General features: G+C 38.7%; 1 long non-coding RNA gene across 2 annotated transcripts in view; it reads right to left on the bottom strand.

Annotated features, from left to right (window-relative positions):
- Positions 1–2,827: 2,827 nt before the first annotated feature.
- LOC117874307 overlaps positions 2,828–21,191 on the bottom strand; it is a 440,105-nt gene continuing 421,741 nt past the window's right edge. For both annotated transcript variants that reach the window (XR_004644940.1, XR_004644941.1), the window contains one exon: positions 2,828–4,258. This is a non-coding gene — a long non-coding RNA (uncharacterized LOC117874307). The remainder of the gene's footprint in view (positions 4,259–21,191) is intronic.

A 21,191-nucleotide genomic window follows, 5' to 3' on the forward strand; every position in this document is an offset into this window, starting at 1 on the left:
TTTGAAATGTTGATACTTAGTGATGCCTCAAATAAATCCAGAAGCTGTTCTTGGGGAGGAGGTCATAATGGCCTATATAACCTATTTTGAGAATATTTCTTCTCTTACGGTGCTGCATGCTTCTCATTATAATGACGATACCTAGCAGTTATATGGCTACTTACATTTTCAAAGTGCTATACCAACAACTAATTAATCCTCACAACACCCCTGTGGGGTAGGTAAGTATTACTATCCCCATTTTACAAATGGAGACATTGAGACAGAGAGAGAAAAACTGACTTGCTGGAAGGCACACAGCAAGTCATCGGCACAACTCAAATTAGAACTCAGAGGGTTCCTGGCTCCCAGGCCCAGGCTCTGTCCACTAGACCAGACTGCATTGCCTCTCATAAGGATATATGCCTCATTTGAGACTCATGTGAGACCTCCAGCTAGTCCCCACAAACTTGGTGCTATCTAGCTTTTATTACTTAAGTTATATATCTATGTAATGCTGAATCACTAAACTGAGGGTTATAGAGCTAATGTGGCCCGTGCTAAAGACACAAATCCCACATAATTTTAAGCTTTCTACGCAAATATTTTCAATGTGTTCCTCATTCTGGTCCTTTGTCCTAAATTAGTGCATTGGCAGGTAGGGAGGCATGTAGTGCTTGTTCTTCATTAAAAGACAGGGCTAGGTACATTTATGCAGTGCTATTCTGCAGTGAAATGAAAAATATTTTTCCATTTTCAGTATTCCCATCCAAATATAAATCACTCGACAAACTGGCCCACAATGAAATTCACAATAAGAAAATCCTGAACAGCGGCAAACTGTGAGTGTTGGAATTCCTCAGGGGAAAAACAAAAAACAAAACAAACAAAAACCCCCCACCATTACTGTAAAGTTAGATGTAACTATTTACCTGTGGACATGTTAGAAACACAACACTAACTACATTAACAATGTTGAAATGGTTCCGTACTTTGTCTAGGGATTATATGACTGACAGTCAAAAAGCTGTTATAATATATCACGTAAAAACAGGGTATCTGGGTCAAATTCTCAAAAGCACTCAGCATCCACAACTGGGGCCAGATATTCAGAGAATTCAGCTCCCAATTTAATACACAAATATGTGGCCAGATATTTAAAAGTGTTCATCTCCCAGCAGCTCCCATTGAGAACAAGCTGAGTTGTTTTGAAAATCTGGCCATTCATTTAGATGCCAACAGTGGGAAATGCTGGATGGTGAGCGCTTTTGAAACACGTCTCAAGCTCCCCATATTTCTATAAAGTATTAACTTATCATTTTCTTACTCACTTTCTTCTTTTTTTATTTACCTTGGAAAATAATGAAAATTAACATATACATATTGCCTGAAAGTAAAATTAAGGGCCAAGTTTTCAATCAGGATGCAAGAGGTGTAACTAAAAATGGAACCACATGACCTGAGCCTACAAAAGGCCGGCTGTGTAAAGCAAAGCGAGCACTCACACAAGCAAAAGTGATAAACGTGCACAAACAGGAACATACCTTTGCATTTTCCCATTTTGTAGATGCAAAGGCAGGCTTTTCCTGGTATGACAGGGCATTTATATATTTTGCCAGTAAAACCATTATAACTTTGCTTAAACGTTTGGGCCTGACCCAGAGAAAAAAAAAAATACTGAGCAGCAGCGGAAACTCTGGGCTGACACTTGGGGTCTGATTCTCCCATCATTTACACTAATTTTACACTAGTGTAACTCCATTTACTTATAATTCACATTGGTGTGAGAAAGTACCTTGGGATCTGATTCTGCACTGCTTTTCACCTTGTGTGGCCATTTACATTGTGTAAGGTGGGGTGTAAAAGGCCATTACTTTGATCTGGTTGCATTTTACATTCATTTTGGGTAAATGATTCCACAAGATGAAGGCAGCACAGAATCAAGCCTTTTGGTCATAAACTAGCCTGTTGTGGGTTGGCACTGGAGCCCATATGATAAATAGAGTCTTTAAATATGCTGAAACCTAGTGCATACCCCACCTACTATATGAGTGAAATTACTTATTTCACACTGAACATTTTTTTCCAACAGTGGGGGAAAACCACCAATATCCGAGAATAGCACCTCAGAATTTTGACCTTGTCTCTGGATTCACTGACTATTTTGGGTGTAAGCCAAAGCCTATATTTTCTCTTCCTCTTTTTAAAGGTTGCGGCCATTTACAGAGATTTGTAAAAATTTACTACTGTAAAATTTACTTTGTCTGGTAGGTTTGACAGCCATACACCTTTTGAAAATGTTGCATTCTTGCATTCTGAGTGATGGTCACTGTTTATTTTCCACTTTGAAGTCTTCAAATACTCTGCTTCCTGCACGTCTGACTGTAGTGCTTCACCACAAGATAGATTATGACAGAACAGGAATTAAGAGTGGAAAAGTTTTCTGAGGTTTGGAAAATGCAATTATGATTTTCCAAAGTACTTGTTACTTTTATTTTTAAGATAGATAGATAGATAGATAGATAGATAGATAGATAGATAGATAGATAGATAGATATGCCAACAGCATACAGTTCACTGTCCACAGCAAAGCAGGTTTATGATTACAGACATCTCTATATACAGAGCTACTATGGCTAAACCGTTTGAGGGAGTTATTAAGTTGTTGGCAATATGAGAATCAGATGAATTTACCACTGGTTCAGTAATTGTCTTTCATATATGAACAACCCCCTACATACAACTTTTATGATTCATCATATTTATTTTTTGTTTCCTCAAGCAACATCTTTTATTAGTTGCACACTCACTAAAGAAATTTAATTTCTGCAACAGAACAACAAAGCAGTTGATTATTATTATTGAGAATCTGGTACAACACAGAGTGAAATAAAATCTATAAGGCATTAAAATGACAGATTAGGCAAGAGCTGTATTCATTTACAAGTGTTAGAACATCATGTTAATGCCTCACAAGCACAACATAAAATGAAAATCAACTCTTTCATGCTGCTTTACTAATACTGCAAAGCTCCAAGGAGCACAAGTAGTAGTCCCCGTTAAAGAGGCAATGTCCTTTTGTAGTTTTCACGTGCAGTAGGTTTGTCATTAACACATGCAGGAAAACTCTCCTAAGGTACTTTCTGGCCATAAATTTTAAATTCTTAACGCTTTGCCATTAAAAGCTGATTATTACTACTCTCCTCTAGATTATGGACATTCATTTGTACCTCTTCGTCCTTTAATGATATTTTAAAGTTTGTGCACAAGAACTCTTAGGTTTGAAACGTTCATTTGGTAATGGCATTAAGATCTTTGCTTTTTACATTTAAAACAAGGCTATGTATCTAGAGTTACATCTCTATGAAGGTTTACTGCAGCTTTATTTACTATCAAAATATCAGAACATGGAGCAGAGTGCTAAAGCATGCAAATGAAGAAGGCTTTAAATGTTCACTTTACCAAACTACTCCAATCACAAGTTCTCCTCTATACACGGTGTTTGTGTTCCTGTGCTCACATCCCACATTTTTCTTAGATGGAGCACTTTCACTGACATATCTCTATTGCTTTCAATTAAGCTACCACACCTCATTAGAAAATATCAGAAATGATACATTCTGTTAGGCTATGTCTTCTGTGGAAATTCATGTCCATCTGGAGAAAAGATAATCAGTAAAGCCCTGAAATACAACCACTGCCAACTGCAACTGTACACTGGTACTTAATTTCTAATAGGCATTTCTGACTGGGTAAGGGAGACCAGGTGTAGGACTATGACACAGCAGAGAAGCTACTGGGGAAGGGGAAAGAGCTCCAAATTGGTCAGCTGTCAATTGATTTTATTTTGGGTGTTCAGAAATGATTGTGTGTGGATGCAAATAATTTTTTTTCCAAGGAGGTGATAAGTATGTAATTTCCAGCCTTTGTTCCACCACTTATTCTGGGCCCCAGCCACCAGTGAAGTTTATTATATGAACACTGGCCCTGAAACTGAAAGTTATTTATTAATGTCTTAGTAAAAACACAAATCATGCATCCCAGAGAGAGAACAATGAGATTGACATTGATCACGAACGCAAGCAAACCTATGTTTATTGAGAAAATATTCAAATCAATTAACATTCCACGAGTCAGCCATCCCTTTACCACAATACAGGCCAACAGTCTGTGTACTACAAAGCCTGGGAATAAGCACCAAAACTTTTCCAGCTTGCAAATTCTCCATTTTCGAAGAAAGCCAGCAGCAATTCATGATACATTGTGGTGCTGGATAGGCCTGCAAAAAAGAAAATCACCTAAATAATGGAGAATTGAGCTTTACCCCAGCCATTCATTGACTATCCATTGAAGAAAGAACACAAACCACACACACACACACAAATAAGCAGGAAATAGCACAGCCCAGGGTCCCACATTTATTAAAAACAAAACAAAAACCCACACACACCCTTTTTCTTGAACTTAAACCCTAGGAGAAAAAAAAAATCTTTCCAGCTCCAGTTTCATTGGTAACAAATGGAAAAGCTAATTCCATATCTGCCTTTTACACAATGGTGTCTCTTCCATCAGACACAAACATTACAACTATACAGCTTGAATGAAACAGAAAATGGTTCATGGATTGCATAGTCACTATTCAACTCAAGAAAAGATAAGTGATGGCTAAAGTTAAATGTACCAGGAGTTTTATTTGGCACACAAATGAGAGAAGAAAGGCATTTAGTAGTCAAAAGGAACTGTTAGGTTTATCTAATCCCAATTCCTCTTTCCTCTCAAACACCTAATTTTTTCCTTGAATAGCAACTAAGTATGCATTCATAGATTTGACAAAACAAAAGCAGGCATTAAGTAGGCATGACCAACCACAATTAGGGACTCAAATGTTGTATAATGTACAATGGTGAGTGGCATGTTATAAAAAACAAAAAGAGCGAGATTTAATGTAGAAAATGCATTATTCAGAGACACTCCTGAAAATTGCACAGGAGTTTACTGCTCTCTTTGCAACTCCTGAATGCCCTGGTCCCCTCTGAACTAGCTTTACCAAGGGGGTGTGATATCTGAGTTATGTTATGGAGCCCATTGATCTTACACAGAAGCCTACTAATGTCCTACTGTAATAATATCACATATTTACAATGAGCCCTGAGAACTGTGGTCCCCAACAAAATGAGTTCTTCTACTACTTAGGTTCTTTCTCTTCATTTTCCTTCCTTTTTTAGTTTATACAAAAGTCAAGTTTCATCTTGCCCACTTCCCTGAAATGCCAAGTTTACATCTTCAAGCTATATAGCGATATAAATACATACTTCTGAGAGCATAGAATGTGAGAGAGAGCACTCTTCTCAATAAGTGATCTGTCTATAAAGTATGTGATGTCACTCTTCCAACTATCATCTAGTGCTTATACCATGATCATCACTATGGCATTTGAGTCTCTATCTCCTCTTGCTGACATCCTATCAGTGCTGTTGGTAATGATGAAAGGGCCAGCAACAACACAGGTACACTTGCTAAGCAATTTTGACCACCAGCACTTGTGTTGTGAAAGTAGAAGCTCTCTGGTGGTCCTTTTGGTAACTGCAACATCTGAAACCGAAGTGCTGCAGCCCAGTAAGAAGCCATTATCCAATCTGTGTGAAACACTCCAAAAATTTGTAGTGATTACCTTCTAGGTATCATGCTAGCAAAGCACTATATTTAGAGTAGGCATATAAGAGACACCTGCTGTTCAGGTAAGCTCACCAAAAATACTCTAGATACATACAATTAACATTCTGAGAATGCTGAATCATATCCCAGATTGCTATCCTTGAAAAGTACTGCAAAAATCACTGCAAAGATTCAGAACCAGGTGTCTGACATTATACAAACACTACAGTCAACATTTCTCTCTTTCTTTTTACTTTGATGAATTTTATGATCTCTGCTAGAGGGGGTGCTATAAAGGACTTGATAGGATGAGATTTGGTTGAAGGAAAGTTTGGGGTTTGTCTATAGGAAGAGCGGTTAAATACTGATGAATCTGTGTAAAAGGAATGAAAGGGAAAGAGAATTGGTGGGGATAAATCAAACCAGCTTTGAGGTTAGGAATTCCATTCAAGAGTTCTATTCTTATCTCCAGTTTCTATTTAGTTTGCTGCAATCATTTAATAAAATAATCCAGTCCCAATCTGGGTCCATGTAGCCTTATTTTGTCCTCCTATATTGTTTTGTGGTCACTGTTGTGAGGTTGGCCCTTCCCTACTATAAAGATAGGAGAGGTATGGAACTTCACTACAGTTTGCCTTTAAGGCCATCACTCACAAAAATGCAATATTAAGGGGATATGTTTTAAAACAGAACATTTCATATAGTGAATTATGCCCAAATAAAATCTCACGATACAAGGCAAATGCACTAGCATGCCAGTTCTGTGACTGCTTTTGTGGAGAGGAACTTACAGCCCTGAAAGGGTCAGGGAACCAAAGAGAAGGCAAAATGGAGGAATGTGGCTCAGAGTGAGTATTAAAAAATGAGAGAAAACAGAAAATTGAGGAAAGATCACCTTACAATAGCAGATAAGTTATCCACCAAACCCTCAAAGGTAATATTCAGCCCAGAGCTTCCCAGTTACAAAACAAAAAGTGTAAAGTTTAAGAGAAAGTTAAAATGTACATTTACTATCTTTCTCAGTATAGGTTAGCATAAGGACATACTGAGATTAAGAATGGTATTACTGAACAATCAAGAATAATCTAAATAAAGCAGTTTACTTGGTATATTGATGGATGGAGGGAGAGAGGGATAATAATTGAATCTATATTATAAAATTCTTGACATTGTCATATATGTGCAGGTGAATGAGCCCTTGATGGTGTGGCTGATGTTGTTGGATCCTCTGATGGTGTCGCCAGAGTAGATATGGGGACAGAGTAGGCAACGAGGTTTGCTACAGGGATTGGTTCCTAGGTTGGTGTTTCTGTGGTGTGGTGTGTACAGCCACACCATCAAGGGCTCATTCACCTGCACATCCACTAATGTTATATATGCCATCATGTGCCAGCAATTCCCCTCTGCCATGTACATTGGCCAAACCGGACAGTCCCTCTGCAAAAGAATAAATGGACATAAATCAGACATCAGGAATGGTAACATACATAAGCCTGTAAGTGAACACTTCAATCTCCCTGGTCATTCTATTACAGATTTAAAAGTCACTATCATTGAACACAAAAACTTCAGAAACAGACTTCAAAGAGAAACAGCAGAACTAAAATTCATTTGCAAATTCAACACCATTAATCTGGTCTTGAATAGGGACTGGGAGAGGCTGGCTCATTACAGAAGCAGCTTTTCCTCTCCTGGAATTGACACCTCCTCATCTATTATTGGGAGTGGACTACATCCACCCTGATTGAATTGGCCCTGTCAACACTGGTTCTCCACTTGCGAAGTAACTCCCTGCTCTCCATGTGTCAGTATATAATGCCTGCATCTGTAACTTTCACTCTATGCATCCGAAGAAGTGAGGTTTTTACCCACGAAAGCTTATGCCCAAATAAATCTGTTAGTCTTTAAGGTGCCACCAGACTCCTTGTTGTTTTTGTAGATACAGACTAACACGGCTACCCCCTGATACTTGAATTCTGAAACTGGTGGTTTAATTTTGACCAGCTGAACTGATTTCTTGACTTCTCTGTAAATATACTTAGTTTCTGTGCCTCCACTTTCTCTGTCAACTGTCTATTCCCTTTTATTTCTGTTGCTTGAGTCCAAGAGGTGGATGTGCAAAGACCTTTCCTTTCACCATTTACTCTACAAGTAGATTTTTGCACAAGACTTGGTGGTGATGGGGGACTTCAACTACTCAGACATCTGTTGGGAAAATAACACAACAGGGCACAGATTATGCAACAAGTTCTTGGAATGTATTGGAGGCATTTTTTATTTCAGAAGGTGGAGGAAGTTACTAGGGGAGAGGCTGTTCTAGATTTGATTTTGACAAATAAGGAGGAACTGGTTGAGAATTTGAAAGTGGAAGGCAGCTTGGGTGAAAGTGATCATGAAATGGTACAATTCATGATTCTAAGGTTTGGTAGGAGGGAAAACAGCACAATAAAGACAATGGATTTCAAGAAGGCAGACTTTAGCAAACTCAGTGGGTTGGAAGGTAAGATTCCATGGGAAGCAAGTCTAAGGGGAAAAAGAGTTCAAGAGAGTTGGGAATATTTCAAAGACACATTATTAAAGGCACAAGAGCAAACTATTCCACTACATAGGAAAGATAGGAAGTATGGCAAGATACCATCCTGGCTTAACCAGAAGATCTTCAATGGTCTGAAACTCAAAAAAGAGTCCTACAAAAAGTGAAAAGTAGGTCAAATTACAAAGGATGAATACAAACAAATAACACAAGTATGTAGAGACAAAATTAGAAAGGCTAAGGCACAAAATGAGATTAAACTAGATTAAACTAGCTATAGACATAAAGGATAACAAGACAGGATAACAAGAAAACATTATACAAAAACATTCTACAGGGTATGCCTATTACTTAGTGGGGCGGGAAACAATGATAGAAAATGTGGAAATGGCAGAAGTGCTAAATGACTTTTTTGTTTCAATTTTCACTAAACAGGTTAGTAACGATTGGATGTCTAACATAGTGAATGCCAGTACAAATAAGATAGGATCAGAGGCTGAAATAGGGAAAGAACACTTAAAAATTAATTAGACAAGTCAGATATCTTCATTAAATTAATCCTAGAATACTCAAGGAGCTGACTGAGGAGATATCTGAGCCATTAGCGATTATCTTCGAAAAAACATGGAAGATGGGAGAGATTCCAGAGGACTGGAAAAGGCCAAATATAATGCCAATCTATAAAAAGGGAAATAAGGATAACCTGGGGAATTACAGACCAGTCAGCTTAACTTCAGTGCCCACAAAGATAATGGAGCCAATAATTAAGCAATCAATGTGGAAACACCTAGAAGATAATAAGTAATCATCAGCATGGATTTGTCAAGAACAAATTGTGCCAAAGCAACCTGATAGCTTTCTTTGACAGGGTAACAAGCCTTGTAGATGAAGGGGAAGTGGTAGATGTGGTTTATCTTAACTTTAGTAAGGCTTTTGATACTGTCTCATGTGATCTTCTCATAAACAAACCAGAGAAATTCAATTTACATGGAGCTACTATAAGTTGGGTGCATAACTGGTTGAAAAACTGTTCCCAGAGAGTAGTTGTCAGTGGTTCACAGTCAAGCTGGAAGGGCTTATCAAGTGAGGTCCCACGGGGATTCGTTCTGGATCTGGTTCTGTTCAATATCTTCATCAATTATTTAGATCAGGGATCGGCAACCTTTGGCACACGGCCCATCAGGGAAATCCGCTGGCAGGCTGGGATGGTTTGTTTACCTGCAGCATCCACAGGTTCAACCAATCGCAGCTCCCACTGTCTGAAGTTCACCGTTCCAGGCCAATGGGGGCTGTGGGAAGCGGCGGTCAGCACGTCCCTCAGCCCACACCACTTTCTGCAGCCCCCATTGGCCTGGAACGGTGAACCACGGCCAGTGGGAGCTGCGATCGGCTGAACCTGCAGACACTGCAGGTATACAAACTGTCCCGGCCTGCCAGCAGATTTCCCTGACAGGTCACGTGCCAAAGGTTGCCGAGGGGTTGCAAATGCTTTGGAGGATAGGATTACAATTTAAAATGATCTGGACAAACTGGAGAAATGGTCTGAAGTAAATAGGAATAAATTCAATAAGGACAAAGATAAAGTACTCCAATTAGGAAGGAACAACCATTTGAACTCATACAAAATGGGAAATGACTGCCTAGGAAGGAGTACTGCCAAAAGGGCTCTGGCGGTCATAGTGGATCACAAGCTAAATATGAGTCAACAGTGTAACACTGTTGCAAAAAAAGCAAACATCATTCTGGGATATATTAGCAGTAGTGTTGTAAGCAAGACACGAGAAGTAATTCTTTCACTCTACTCTGCGCTGATTAGACCTCAGCTGGAGTATTGTGTCCAGTTCTGGGCACCACATTTCAGGAAAAATGTAGACAAATTGGAGAAAATCCAGAGATGAGCAACAAAAATGATTAAAGGTCTAGAAAACATGACCTATGAGGAAAGATTGGAAAAAATGGATTTGTTTAGTCTGGAGAAGAGACAACTGAGGGGGCACATGATAACAGTTTTCAAGTATATAAAAGGTTGTTACAAGGAAGAGGAAGAAAAATCGTTCTCCTTAGCCTCTGAAGGTAGAACAAGAAGCAGTGGGCATAAATTGTAGCAAGGGAGGTTTAGGTTGGATATTAGGAAAAACTTCCTAACTGTCAGGGTAGTTAAGCACTGGAATAAATTGCCTAGGAATGCTGTGGGATCTCCATCATTGGAGATTTTAAAGAAAAGATTAGACCTGTCATGGATTAGTCCTGCCATGAGTGCAGGGGACTGGACTAGATGACCTCTTGAGCTCCCTTCTAGTCCTACAGATCTATGAGTCTATCCTTCCTAAATGGTAAAGTAATGAACACTGAAAGGGCCATAACTTCTTGTCCAACTGGTTCTTCAACTTTTGAAATGGTTACAGGATGTTTAGACAGATAGCTGAATCCTTCCCTCTTGGTTAATCAGATTGCTTGAGGAGTAGAAGTTTAGGAGCGCCATCCTGTGTCAACAGGAGGCATGAGAAAGAAAGACAGGCCGCTTTCCAGCACTAAGGGAAGAGAGGGTGATTCTGGGCATCCAACCTGGGAAATGAGAGACCAGAAATGGCCTTGCACAAGGAGTCTCTGACCTTTAAAAGGGGGATCAGTAAGGAAGGACCCAGGGAAAGCAGCTTTGAGAGTCAAAGTAATCTTTAGGGAACCTCTTTATCGGCAGCAGCAGCCAGGGAGCTGGATTAGTGCTTGGATGAGGAATTAAAGCCTCAATCCAGGGTCTGCACCAAGCACTAGTTCAGCCCTAATGACTTTAGAGTCCTAATATGGGAAGGACTTTTATAATCACATAATGTGATTTCTTTGGAAAGGTGGTAGGTGAAGAGACCACCTGAGAGTGCTTCTGTGCAATCCTGTTGGAGAGTTCTTAGACTACAGTGATGGACAACTGCTCTTCTTCCCTAAGGTGTCTCAGATGTGGGGTGCAACAGGGATCAATCTTGTCACCCTTCATGTTCAATGTATATTGTAAGTGACGCCACCAGGTGATATGTATCATTGTAAATTATTTTCCTTAGACTTTGAGAAATGTCTTTGCTGTCCATATACCAAACAGAGACAGGGACTTGTATGAGAACTGTATGGCTTAAATTCAATCCACGCAAGTGGGTAGTGATGCTTATTGTCAAAAGAAAACATCTGAGGAACTGGTGATATCTAAAACTCCTCCTTTATCTGAGGGCACCAGTCTGCCCATTGTCAAAGTGTCCACAGTCTCAAAATCTCACACATGCTACCTCTCTGCTGCTGGCATCTCAGATAGCAAAACTGGCCAACAGCAAAACAATTCTATCTTTGAATTGCCAAGGGGTTCCCCCCTTTCCATTTTAATGCATCCATCTCTGTGTTACTCTAAGTCTTAATGGTTGCAATGCTCTGAAACTGGAAGTAAAGGAGGAGGTCAGGCAGATATTTCATTTTTTGTGGAAGGAGGCTACCCATCTTCTAAGCAAAACTCACCAACAAGAGCATATTTCACCTCTTCTCTGCATTGTCATCCGGTAAACTGCCAGGTGAACAAGGCACCAAAAGGCTGGTTGTTCTGCTACCTCAAGGACCACCTCTCGCTCTCTCTGACCCATCACTCATCCAGCTGTGTCTCAATAGCCAGCTCAGAGCCAGCAGGCCTCAGCTGCAGGCCTTCACCTCTGGAATTCACTATGGCCAGAAATTCACCTAATCCTCAGCCTGCCAACATTTCTAACACATTGCCAGGACACACCTTTTTCCTCAAACTTTTCAATAACTACCAAACCCATTTTTTTTTCTACAGGAAACAGGAAACAGGCTTCTTATAGCAGTTTGCACCCTGCTGGCTAGCAAAAGCTACTGTACCTAAAGAAGATTCACCCCATCCAAGGAGATCAGACTGTGTGTAAACCACTAATCTCCCTGAGGTGACTCACCAAGCAGGGCAGCTCTAAGTTGATTCTGGGCCCTCTGAAGTCCTATCAGCAGAAGCTTCCCATGATACCTGCACTGAATCTGCACAGCTCTTTTTTGTGCTCCTTGGTCACATTTAGAAACAATCAAGAGATGCACCTCTTTACCTAGGATAAATGAATTATCAGTACTGTTAACTATTTCTCTGCTGGTCATTTTAGGAGACAGATGCAGGTACTCTTGTAGCTACATATGAGTAGAGTACAACCACCAACATCCCCACCAAATCTGACTTCTGCGGTAGAGTCTATCTGGACTACATATCTAAATACTAGTCTATCTGGACTACATATCTAAATACTAGTCTTTGGGGATGTGAAGATGGGACTTTTTGACCGAGATGGGAATGTGCATTATTGTTCCTGATAAATTTAGGATTTCCTCTGTTGGCAAAACAGATCTATTTGGAACATTGACTGATGCTAATAACTTCATAGATCAACCTACGGTTTAATTTATGGAACAGATGGAAGATACAGACTCTGCTACATTAAATGCATTGGAATAACAGTTCTTCAGCAGATTGTTTGAGAAGTTAAATAGTGGTGTGAATAGTATTAGATGCTTTGGCTCTCAGATGAATAATTGTTTCTATTATTATTCTGAATAATTGATAACTTATTCTTTTGGGAGAAAAAAAGTAACAGTAAAAGTAACATGCATTACGAGAAATCAAAAACGAACATGAGTATTTCATTGTGAGGTATTCGTTGCAAAGGAAGAAAAAATACCCAAAGCTGAGATGACTTAGACCCTGATTCAACAAAGCACTTAAACGTGTGCTTAATCCATCTGTATTCAGCAAAGGACCTAAACACATGTTTAAGGGCTTTGCTGAATAGGGATAGTTTACTGAATTGGGGTCTTAACAGAGAATTGGAATGGAGTAGATCCACTCACTCAGAAACTATGTACGAGTACCTACTAATTTAAGCCTAATTTAAAACATTTAAATTTAGTATTCGTACATGTATTTAAGGTAATTATTATTTATTATTTGTATTACTAAAGTGCCTAAGATCCAAGTCATTGACCAGGACCCTATTGTACTACATGCAGTACAAGCACAGCACAAAAAGACAGTCATTTATGTTGATTATATATTAAATATACAACAGAATGTGAATTCGCTGAATTTGAGGTTGCATGAATGCTATGGTTTTCCTGAAGACTCTTCCTTATGGGATACATACAATAGACATTGATTTGATAATAATGTCTTTCCCTCTATTCAGTATAGATCTATAATATTTGATCGGACCCAATGAAGAGAGGAACAGTAATTCATGCAAAGTGGCTTCAGATGTTGAAAAATATTAGATATCTAATTTGTTGCTATGTTACATTTATGTTAAAAAATAACATGCATGGTCCAATGTATTTGTCCCTTACATTAATATAAGTTATATTTTTGCTATTGAAAAATATTTAAAAAACAAAACCATGTAGTTTAGTGTATAATGTATCTAATAAAATGAAGATGAGAGTTAAATCATTGCACGTTTTCAACACTGTCATACCAGTAAGGGCTAGATTGTACCTTTTGGTAGAGCCCAAAGCTAAAAGTACTGAGTAAGTTGCTCTGCCCCAGGAGGCATTGTGCCTCAGACACACCCCGCTGAAGCTCAGTTTCTCCAATACTCTGCTCTTGCCTTGGTATGGACTCTGTCCCATGTCCAGCCAGATGCATTGGCCAGCACATAGGGACTTCAAAGCCTTGGCTCCTCCCTTGCCTGACCATTTTGTTGAGTTGAGGGGAACACTGGGACAGCGCACTGTACTCTCCCCATCTCACTTACCTGGACCCATGATCGGCTTAAGTCTAGCATAGCTGTCCGGAGGCGGAAGAGGTCTTACTCCCCTTAGCCACTGCATGGCTGTGTTAGACTTCAACACAAGCTATCCTTATCTGTTCTTTCAACACTAAAAATAAAGACCCTGCTCCAAAAGTTCCTGCTTAAAACATCTATCCCCTTAGGGCCAGATTCCAACAGTAGGAATTTCAGAAGCTCCTAGGTGCCTAACTCCCATTGACTTAACAGGGAGTTAGGTGTCTAGATGCTTTTAAAATCCCACTAGGCTCCTATCTACATTTTTAGGTGCCTACATATCTTTAAAAATCTGGCCCTTAGAACCAAATACACTTTTTCATGACTCCAGTTTTGAGTTCTTCTTCAATGCTAATTAACAGAGCAAAATTACTGGTGCAAGCACTTTACAATTACTCCTTAATAAAAGTGTGAAAAAGAGTTAAGCTATCATTTCCCATTGCATGGACACTCCCGAAGCATGGATTGAGAATGAATTGGGGTGAATTCAAATAGCTGGTTTACCTTTCTCTTCGAGCACAACGTCCAGTAACCAGGGCTGGCCCTAGACCAAATGGCACCCCAAGTGAGGAGCAACTTCGATGCCCCCCCCCTTATTTTTTATTGCATTTGTAGCAAATTCCACCATTTCCATGCATGATTTATCCCTGTCTCATAAGATGATAAATGTGCATGCTAAGATCTGTAAATCTGTATTTATTCATGCCATATATAAACAAATAAAAAATTGTTTCCTCTAAGCTTATAGAAACTTTTTAATGTTAAGAATAACTGAAATGTACTAACATTAAGAAATTGAACTGTGCACCAACATTGGGTGGACCAGTATTAAATAGTGTTACAGTAGGTGACAACCTTAGAATGTTAACCCTAGTCCTTTAGTTCAAAAGGTTACTTTTCTAGCCTTTGCCCTCACAAACTGAATCATGCTTCAGAGAGATCCGAAGATTGTCTGATGGCATTATCAAGCAATAAAATAACAACCGATGTCAGTCTCTCATTGGCCATCATCAATAGAAGATATGTTTTAATGAGCCTGAGCTTCGAAAAGCTGCGCTCACCACTCGTGACTGTGACTGTCAGTGTGAGCAGAATCCTCAAAACTATCTATACACTAGGAAAAGTGTCCTTCAACTCTGCATCATGAATTGGAGAACTTGGAGTGGAGAGTGCTTCCAGTGTGGCAAAATGTGACGAATGTTGTCCAATTCAACATAGAGGTCTTTATCATTGACATCCAAATATTTCCCATGTGTCAGCGTCTGGTGATGGTCCATACAATCATTCAAGAGTGTTTTCCTGTCTGCCATCAGCTTACAAAAGTCATACAAAAAACTCCAGGTCTTTTCTTGGTGCTTCATTTGTCCAAACCTTTCCAAACCTTTCTTTGAGTGAGCAATTTTTCTTCCAAGCTTCCCGTCACCTCATCTCTGCCTGTGTAACCAAACTGTCTCTTCTTCAAATGAATATGAGTTTCCTTGAAGGTAGACTCAACTCTTAAGTTTTCTGCCATTTCTCTGGCAGCAATGATGGCACCTTCAAACCCATTGTCTTTGTAGGTCACAACGAAATCAAGGCAGCTTCTCATCAAAGTAGTAGCAGTTGCAATATCCACTGACTGTGTTTGTAATGCCTTGCTCACAACATTTACTTGGAACAGGATATTGTGCCAAAACACAATTGAGACCAGAAATTTTAAGCCAGTGATCTGGTTTGCCAGGATTTTCACCTCATGTCAGATTCCGGCCTTGGTTTTACTCGATTGCGCCAGTTCCACCAGAGCGTTGTAAACCTCAGTCACTTGGTTCCTCACTGGACTTACACTGTCAATGCGGCTCTCCCAGCAAGTGTCACTTAGTGGCTTCATGGTCAGATTAGTAACATTGTCCGTGAGAATCTTCCACCTTGTAGTTGATGCTGAAAACAGGACGTATATCCTTTGCAGTACTCCAAAGAGAGATACGGAGTCTAAAGAAGATGACGCTACATCTGACAGAACCTGGTTGAGGGAATGGCAGCCACAAGGCATGAAGAAAACTCTTGGAATCAGCACAAGGATGCCACTGTTTCTTTCCTTCATGTTCTCACCATTGTTTGTTTTCCCTTTTGTTGCTAACAACAAAAGCAGCTCCCCAAGCCTGGCATACCAGGCAGTCACCTGGGTCACCTGCCCCTAAATCCAGCCCTGCCAGTAACCCACTCTAAAGTGGCATTGATATGAGACCTTAACTAGCAGGAAGAGCTATGGAAACACCTGCCTACGGATATGGGCATGTTCTTTCTGTTTTCCATCACTAGTAGATTATACTGTAGCTAGAAGAATCAGAGCAAAGGAAAAAGCAGAGCAAACTGTGCCTCAGAAATGCTTCACATCTTCTCAGCAAACAGCTCTCTGCTGCCTTGTCCCACTTCCATCTCACTCAATTAGGCTATTGTTCTATTTGCCAGTAGGTAAATGCCCACATAATCCCTGCTCTAGCCATGGCATTGATTGCCAATCCCAACCCTAAAAGGAGGGGGAGAGCTCACCATTTTAATGTGCTTCTGTCCTTGATCACACAGGTAGAGGTCCCTTTTTGGATTGGCAACAGAGTACAAAAAAAACCATTTCACTGCATGGCTTCAGACACAACATATGTTCTGTGAACGGAATAGTGTAAATGGTGGTGGCTCTATTGTGTATGAAATTCAATGGGCATTTCATTTTCAGTATAAACCTAAACTAGTTAAAGTCAATCTGTACAAACTCCCTTGGTATGAAACAGCACTTTGCATTACAATTACATTATATTGTTTTGACATGTCTGAAGCAAAGGTTAAAATCATCTCTCGGATGGACATTGTTTCTATAATATTGCCAACTGCAAAGCTCCAGTATGAACAAGCTCAGAATGATGTGAAATATTTCTAATACAAATTTTATTTTTATGTGAAACTATTCAAATGCTGCTGTACAACATGAACTACCTGAACCAAATCAAATCCTCAGGTCAATTCCTTCTTCCGAGTGCTCCTTAGATAACAAAGTCTTGTTCTGCGAATCTGTTCAATATATTAAAGTTGATTCACTCGGACAGTGTGTAAGATATAATACATTAATCTGGGCCATTTCAATTTCTGAGGCTGGGACTATAAAACTGGTGTGCTGCATATCTAATTTTTTTTTGAATACCTGATTTATGCATCCCTCTGATGCAGAGTGTCGATGGTATGGTGGATGCGGCTGCTACATTAACAACGGGCTGCATCAGCACTCAAATCTTATCTTGTTAAATCAGACAAATGTAGCTCAATGAAAAGGAAGGAATAAATGCCTGGGATGGTTGAAAGGAGTGAATTTTAATCCTGTTTGTTAGGGGACTTTCATGGTGTGGGCTGTATGACTAAGAAAGGAGTGTCTACCAAGTTTACGGGAATATGAATTATTATATATATTACATATGTACATGCATATACACATTCAGTATGTATGTATATACACACAGTTTGTCTCTCTCTCTTTACACACACACTAAATTTGAAAAGCAGTTACCACCTGTCTGAGAAGTAAGACTATATTTATAAAGCCTAGATTCATTTATTTATATGTCTAGAATAATTAGAATAATTGGTTTTGTACATAATATTATCTTTTTCAATCAAAAAAGTTACCACATGGGTTAAATACCCAGCAATGGAATAACTTTTCTGTATGTGTGTGTGTGTGTGTGTGTGTGTGTGTGTGTGTGTGTGTGTGTGTATGACTTATAGATAGACTGAATACTGTTGTAGTTCTAAAGACAACCAATATTAATTCTCAAAGAAAAAAATGATCCTATATGTGCACAATCAACAAAACCTTTAGCAGAAAATCTTTATGCCAGACAAGGAAAAGTTTTGTTGATGTACTTAGCTGACTTGGCCTAGGCATATGCAATAAATGGAATGCATTGTAGGAATTAATTCTTGGGGAGGACCCTGCATTAATTTAAACACAATTCTCTAATAAATTCTTGCAGCTCAGCTTCATAAATCATAGGTCAATAAAGAACCTTTGTTTATTTACCAATAAAGATGTGTTTGGAAATGGTCAAGCAACATAGTACAATTGCAAAAAGATATGCCTATTAGAGCTCAAGCATCACAAAGTAGAACAATTATATAAGGAGTCGAGTTGTAGTTGGAATTACTTAATTGGCTCAAAGATGAACTTTCATGCTCAGTGACACTTTGAAAACATATTATTTAAACATAAGTCAGTTTAGCTTTCATTGGCCGTTATCCTTTCCACAGTGGCTAATTATAGAAGAAAAGAATGTTATAAATAGTAGATCTCATCCTCACAACCTCTTCCCTAGCATGTTAAACTACAGGGTCACAGTCCTCTGTTTGTAACATTATTATCTGTTGTTGTGAGAATAGTTATGATGTCACAACCAAAGAACTGTGGTTGATTTGTATTAATGAGCAGGAGGACTGAAAAGAGACCTTTAATGCACAAGTACTGTAGATAACAATGATCATGTCTGAAAAAGACCTAGGAATGAATACTTGAAAGTATATGAAAATCTATTTGAATATTGTGTTTTCATTTCTCTTTAGACTGAACATGAAAGTTCATCTTTAAATTCACGACATGTAAACATCTTAGAGTTCCAATCTCAAATTAACTTAACCCAGCATAAAAACAAACAAACAAACAAAGCCATTGAAAGTGGCAGGTTTAAGCGATAGAAGAGTGCACATGAGAGAGTTATTATAGACCCATTCTGATCCAGTTTTCCAGAAATGGCTGGGATATGCAGTTCAAAATGTGCACAAGCTAATGGTGAAGCCATAATACAAAAATGGTACACAGTCCCACTTATACCAAATGTCAAAACACCTTTCCTGCAGAATGTACAATTAAGGAGTGTGTGAACAAATTGAAAACTGAATTTCAGCTTAGAAAACAAAGAGAAAGCCACATCCAAGGGAGAAGTTCAGCATCTCACAAAGGATTAGGTTCATGGGACTTACTGGCCTTGAGACTCACAATACAGTTCTAGTGCCATAGGCCTTAATTCTGTAGGCAGCAAAGTTCTGGTTCTCCACTAACCAGGTGAATACCTAACCTTTCAGAAAGAAAGACCCAGCCCTTTAGTAGGAGGGAGGAAAAGGAGTATTTATGTGACATTTAACTGTGACATTGCACTACACAGTGCTCAGCTTGCAGGGTTCCACTGATGGGATGCCTGAAGTATTGTTGGTGTCTACCATTCCCAGTGAATCTCGCTCTGGGCTGAATGCTCTGTTAAGGAAATGGGGTGGGGAGGCAAATAAAATGGACAAGCCTTGGGGAAAATACAGATAAAGTGAGCAAATCAAGATAATTGTGCTAATTATCATAACGAACTAGAGATTTTGTTTGCAAGGATGCTTTTTTTTTTTTTTTTTTGGTTATGTGCATGATGCTGTGTATGCATTCAGGGCAAATAAATTGAGTTCCAGGCCTCACTAGATGCTTGAATTTCTGTCAAAGTGGCTCCATTACATATGTGTCCCTCAGGGTCAGACTGCATTAGCCGACTCCTTTATTCCATACATGATGAACTAAGGAGTCAGCGGAGTGTATTCCAAAAATGCCTTCATAACAGATATTTTTCAGTGTCCATAAGAACTTTAGCTCAGTTTTAAGTGTTTTTTGTTTCTTTTTTTATGAGAGAGAAAAATAAAACATGAAATGTCTCTAAGGTCACAGAACATTGACCTCATTGGCTGGGCTAATTTGATTGTGCCAGAACAATAGCACTGTACTCCTCTGCCAGCGAAGTGCATGCTAATTATGCGATTTGCCCTTGATAAGACCTTGGTGGGTCATTCAGCAGTTGTGATCTGTCACTGACTTCTAATCATGTATTATCGTCTGGGTGAGTCAGAATGGTACCCTAAGCTTTCTGTCTTTACAGCAATGTGGCACTCTAATTACCTTATGCCAAGTGGATATGCAGAGACTGAATTAAGTGATCACTGTGATTGCCTTCAAAATCTTCTCTTTATCCTTTGTGTTGCTTCTCTGCAATTTACATTTTAAGATGCCGAGAAGCTTTTGGTGAGACTGAAAATGCCACTCTAAAAATAATGATTTTTTTAATTTAAACAGGATAATACTAAATTTAAGCCATCCCAATTCCTATCAGTATTTACATGGTACTATATAATAAACCTCAATAGGAACCCTTTAGTAAACTTGTTGGAAATTATAACACATCCTTTATCTTTTCATCTGCAAACAAAAGGGGAACAAAAAAGGGAAACCTTTTTCTCTCCAAAGTTTTAACTGTATTCATAATTGTTACTTAATAAGCAAAAATTAATTCCAAACCATTGTTCCACATTTTTATAAAGCTTGTCAAATGTATTCTCTAATATAACCAGTGCTATAATTAAAACTTAAAGCTTGAAAAGCTTCATCACAAAATGTTCATTAACTATCGTAAAGATGAATTGACCCTTTACATATTTTAAATTCAGTAGTAAATTTCTGACATATTGGTTAACTTCTTCTGTGGCAACTTGATGGATCTGTGTTATACTAACTATGATAATGCTGCTTATTTTACTCAATACTTTAAACATTTTTTATAGCTATGTTGCACTTCTCTATTGTTGCATAGCAACTCCCAAAAATTACAGAGCAATCCGTTATGGTAAACCAGTTGTATCAACATCTGTATTTGCTCAGAGAATGATCTAATGCCTTTTGCAAAAAAATGTAGAGAGACATCTGTAGGTTAACTAAACAAATTAATGATTTATAAAATTTGACAAAATACATTGGTCTGAATGATTCTTAAAAATATGAACTCTAAAGTGCTACTTGAAGGTTGTCATCAAACAGACAAAAAAAAAAAATCACAATGCCAAATTTATTGTACCACTAACAGAAAAAAAGGATTTTCAAAGCTTTTCCTATATTGTACGTCAATATTGCAGCATAATTTTTTTATAGAAACAAACTGAAAAAAATAGTCAATAAAAATCATAAAGGACAATTGAGAAAAAATTGCAAGCCTTATTTTCCTTGAATCACATGATGCACAAGGAGCATTATTTGCTGAAAGCTTGGTTTGTTTGAGTTAAAAAAATAAAAAAGAAAAAGAAAGAGAGAGAGAGAAAGAGAGACAGCCTAGGAATAAGATGCATTCCCTGGGTGGCAAAACAAAAGAGCCCAAGGAAAAAAAAAGCTGCAGAAAGTT

Source organism: Trachemys scripta, chromosome 3 (assembly GCF_013100865.1).
Source record: "Trachemys scripta elegans isolate TJP31775 chromosome 3, CAS_Tse_1.0, whole genome shotgun sequence".
In the NCBI taxonomy this organism is placed as follows: Eukaryota; Metazoa; Chordata; order Testudines; family Emydidae; genus Trachemys; species Trachemys scripta.